The sequence below is a fragment of the Schistocerca serialis genome, unplaced genomic scaffold (genome assembly GCF_023864345.2).
Source record: "Schistocerca serialis cubense isolate TAMUIC-IGC-003099 unplaced genomic scaffold, iqSchSeri2.2 HiC_scaffold_1045, whole genome shotgun sequence".
In the NCBI taxonomy this organism is placed as follows: domain Eukaryota; kingdom Metazoa; phylum Arthropoda; class Insecta; order Orthoptera; family Acrididae; genus Schistocerca; species Schistocerca serialis.
In genome coordinates, this window is record NW_026047234.1 from 87501 (window position 1) to 92500 (window position 5000).

At 52.7% G+C, this 5000-nt stretch overlaps 1 non-coding gene across 1 annotated transcript in view; it reads left to right on the forward strand.

The window, feature by feature from the left end:
* The first annotated feature begins 3727 nt into the window (after positions 1-3727).
* The window catches only part of LOC126430372 (small subunit ribosomal RNA), a 1909-nt gene continuing 636 nt past the window's right edge, over positions 3728-5000 (forward strand). The window contains exon 1 of the ribosomal RNA XR_007577125.1: positions 3728-5000. This exon is cut by the window's right edge and continues 636 nt beyond it. This is a non-coding gene — a ribosomal RNA (small subunit ribosomal RNA).

A 5000-nucleotide genomic window follows, 5' to 3' on the forward strand; every position in this document is an offset into this window, starting at 1 on the left:
CGTGCCTTAACCTAACCTAATTTGTGCCTTAACCTAACCTAATTTGTGCCTTAACCTAACCTAATTTGTGCCTTAACCTAACCTAATTTGTGCCTTAACCTAACCTAATTTGTGCCTTAACCTAACCTAATTTGTGCCTTAACCTAACCTAATTTGTGCCTTAACCTAACCTAATTTGTGCCGTAACCTAACCTAATTTGTGCCGTAACGTAACCCATGTTGTGCCGTAACGTAACCCATGTTGTGCCGTAACGTAACCCATGTTGTGCCGTAACGTAACCCATGTTGTGCCGTAACGTAACCCATGTTGTGCCGTAACGTAACCCATGTTGTGCCGTAACGTAACCCATGTTGTGCCGTAACGTAACCCATGTTGTGCCTTAACCTAACCCATGTTGTGCCTTAACCTAACCCATGTTGTGCCTTAACCTAACCCATGTTGTGCCTTAACCTAACCCATGTTGTGCCTTAACCTAACCCATGTTGTGCCTTAACCTAACCCATGTTGTGCCTTAACCTAACCCACGTTGTGCCTTAACCTAACCTACGTTGTGCCTTAACCTAACCCATGTTGTGCCTTAACCTAACCCATGTTGTGCCTTAACCTAACCCATGTTGTGCCTTAACCTAACCCATGTTGTGCCTTAACCTAACCCATGTTGTGCCTTAACCTAACCCATGTTGTGCCTTAACCTAACCCATGTTGTGCCTTAACCTAACCCATGGTGTGCCTTAACCTAACCCATGTTGTGCCTTAACCTAACCCATGTTGTGCCTTAACCTAACCCACGTTGTGCCTTAACCTAACCCACGTTGTGCCTTAACCTAACCCACGTTGTGCCTTAACCTAACCCACGTTGTGCCTTAACCTAACCTACGTTGTGCCTTAACCTAACCCATGTTGTGCCTTAACCTAACCCATGTTGTGCCTTAACCTAACCCATGTTGTGCCTTAACCTAACCCATGTTGTGCCTTAACCTAACCCATGTTGTGCCTTAACCTAACCCATGGTGTGCCTTAACCTAACCCATGGTGTGCCTTAACCTAACCCATGTTGTGCCTTAACCTAACCCATGTTGTGCCTTAACCTAACCCATGTTGTGCCTTAACCTAACCCATGTTGTGCCTTAACCTAACCCATGTTGTGCCTTAACCTAACCCATGTTGTGCCTTAACCTAACCCATGTTGTGCCTTAACCTAACCCATGTTGTGCCTTAACCTAACCCATGTTGTGCCTTAACCTAACCCATGTTGTGCCTTAACCTAACCCATGTTGTGCCTTAACCTAACCCATGTTGTGCCTTAACCTAACCCATGTTGTGCCTTAACCTAACCCATGTTGTGCCTTAACCTAACCCATGTTGTGCCTTAACCTAACCCATGTTGTGCCTTAACCTAACCCATGTTGTGCCTTAACCTAACCCATGTTGTGCCTTAACCTAACCCATGTTGTGCCTTAACCTAACCCATGTTGTGCCTTAACCTAACCCATGTTGTGCCTTAACCTAACCCATGTTGTGCCTTAACCTAACCCATGTTGTGCCTTAACCTAACCCATGTTGTGCCTTAACCTAACCCATGTTGTGCCTTAACCTAACCCATGTTGTGCCTTAACCTAACCCATGTTGTGCCTTAACCTAACCCATGTTGTGCCTTAACCTAACCCATGTTGTGCCTTAACCTAACCCATGTTGTGCCTTAACCTAACCCATGTTGTGCCTTAACCTAACCCATGTTGTGCCTTAACCTAACCCATGTTGTGCCTTAACCTAACCCATGTTGTGCCTTAACGTAACCCATGTTGTGCCTTAACGTAACCCATGTTGTGCCTTAACCTAACCTATAATGTGCCTTAACCTAACCTAAAGTGCGCCGTAACCTAAACTATATTGCGCCTTAACCTGACGCACGTTGTCGCTGAACCTGCTCTGTAATTGTTATGCAACCCGTTAAAGTAGTGTAGTGTTGCCTAACCGCAACCCTCGCAATATAGTTCGCTACTCGCACTGCCCGGTCCCCTGTGTATCGCGTCATGTTAAACACTTTGCAGGTGTTGCTGACTTTCCACATGCTCCTGCTATACACTGTAGTGTGGATAGCAGCAGGACGTACATGCCCCCCCCCCTTCCCCCCTGCCTTCGCAAGCTGGTCGGTGAGAAGTTTGCATGTTCAATGCCCTTCGCATGCCGACGTACTCAGCCTACGTTGTGGTACGGCCTGTCACCTGTCCGCCGATGTACGCAAAACCCACAAACTGTACTGCACATTGCTCCGTATGTACTGAATGATACATCGTGGCCCATGTGACCGTATGACGACAGCGCCTAGCAACGGCGGACCATACAGTCCAAATATTGTGCACGCAGCTACGTGTCGTCTCCCTATAAGAGCTGGATTGCAGTGTGGTACGCCATACAGACGTGTGGGAGGAACGGACGCCCTGGATGGCGATCAGCATGAGCAGTCTGTTGATGTAGTGGAGCGTGTATTCGGACGTAGTCGTCTCTTCTCACACACCGTGATAGCATGTTGCACCGCGTTCCACATCTGCGACATGCTGCAGAGGCGGGCTGACAGTCGTTCGCGCAATGGACACCGCATACGTACGGGGTCTACCTTCCACGTGTTCTCTAGGCGTGCACATGTTGTTGCGTCTATGTGGGCAGACGTAGTGTGTTGTGACACCTGACACAGGCATGCAATACTCGTTGCAAATGGCGATGGACGTGTACGTTTGCTGGTGACGTTACGCAAATGAACAACCGGTAACCCGTTGTGGTGCGGTTGTTCTCGCTAGAGGTGAATCAGTGTTGGCGACGATCGGTCGAGCTATTAACCGGTTGTTTCAGGGATACCCACCATGCCCACGAACGTGAAAGGGGACCCACCATGCCCACGAACGTGAAAGGGGATCTGGGTGTGAGGCGATACGCGGCGGTGGCTGGGTGGGACCGTCCCCGGCCGGTGAGGGGGGGCCGCCCGGCGTGCTGGCAGCGCGGTGCGTGGGCGCACGCGCTACAGCCGGCTGGTGGGGGCGGCCGGTGGCAGGCGCGCCGGCCGACGGACGCGGCAGGCGGCGCAGCTGCGCGCCGGCGCCCCCTGCTCGCGGCGCCTTGCGGCCAAAGTAGGTCCTCGCGGGCCCGGTGCGAAGCGCGGTGGCCATCTGCAGTGTGCTGGTCCGATTGAGGACTTTGTGCGCTGAGGATGCGCCGCCGCCCGGCGCTCGGCGCCGCGACGCCGTCTGCTGCTCGGTCGCCCCAGCGGTTCTCGCAGGTGGTTTGTATCGCAGCTGTGCGGACGTGTTGGCGCGTGCGCTGTGCTGGGAGAGTTCGCTTCGGCACCCAAGTAGGGCTTTTGTCCTTCTGTGGCGCTGGCGTTGGAGCTGCCGGTCACCGTAGGTGGCGCGTGTTGTCTCCCGCCGGCAATGCCACGACAGCACGCTCCCGGGCCTCTGTCGGCAGCGGCAAGCTCAGTTGGGAGCATGGGTGGTCGCACCTAAAGCGTCTACTCGCCTAACTCCGGGCGATTGCGCCTCTCTCGAACCCGACCAAGTACTTAGGACGGCGCTGCGCGCCGCCGGGACCTGAGAGGGTTTCGAGGTGTGTTGTGCAGGGGAGCTCAGCCTCCTCCTGTTTGCAGAATAATTGAGCGGACGCTTGCGTGTTCGCGCGGGCCCCCGGGACACACTCCCGGGCGGCCGGCTGCTCAGCTCTAGTTGACGCAGCTCCCTGGTTGATCCTGCCAGTAGTCATATGCTTGTCTCAAAGATTAAGCCATGCATGTCTCAGTACAAGCCGCATTAAGGTGAAACCGCGAATGGCTCATTAAATCAGTTATGGTTCCTTAGATCGTACCCACGTTACTTGGATAACTGTGGTAATTCTAGAGCTAATACATGCAAACAGAGTCCCGACCAGAGATGGAAGGGACGCTTTTATTAGATCAAAACCAATCGGTCGGCTCGTCCGGTCCGTTTGCCTTGGTGACTCTGAATAACTTAGGGCTGATCGCACGGTCCTCGTACCGGCGACGCATCTTTCAAATGTCTGCCTTATCAACTGTCGATGGTAGGTTCTGCGCCTACCATGGTTGTAACGGGTAACGGGGAATCAGGGTTCGATTCCGGAGAGGGAGCCTGAGAAACGGCTACCACATCCAAGGAAGGCAGCAGGCGCGCAAATTACCCACTCCCGGCACGGGGAGGTAGTGACGAAAAATAACGATACGGGACTCATCCGAGGCCCCGTAATCGGAATGAGTACACTTTAAATCCTTTAACGAGTATCTATTGGAGGGCAAGTCTGGTGCCAGCAGCCGCGGTAATTCCAGCTCCAATAGCGTATATTAAAGTTGTTGCGGTTAAAAAGCTCGTAGTTGGATTTGTGTCCCACGCTGTTGGTTCACCGCCCGTCGGTGTTTAACTGGCATGTATCGTGGGACGTCCTGCCGGTGGGGCGAGCCGAAGGCGTGCGACCGCCTCGTGCGTGCTCGTGCGTCCCGAGGCGGACCCCGTTGAAATCCTACCAGGGTGCTCTTTATTGAGTGTCTCGGTGGGCCGGCACGTTTACTTTGAACAAATTAGAGTGCTTAAAGCAGGCAAGCCCGCCTGAATACTGTGTGCATGGAATAATGGAATAGGACCTCGGTTCTATTTTGTTGGTTTTCGGAACCCGAGGTAATGATTAATAGGGACAGGCGGGGGCATTCGTATTGCGACGTTAGAGGTGAAATTCTTGGATCGTCGCAAGACGAACAGAAGCGAAAGCATTTGCCAAGTATGTTTTCATTAATCAAGAACGAAAGTTAGAGGTTCGAAGGCGATCAGATACCGCCCTAGTTCTAACCATAAACGATGCCAGCCAGCGATCCGCCGCAGTTCCTCCGATGACTCGGCGGGCAGCCTCCGGGAAACCAAAGCTTTTGGGTTCCGGGGGAAGTATGGTTGCAAAGCTGAAACTTAAAGGAATTGACGGAAGGGCACCACCAGGAGTGGAGCCT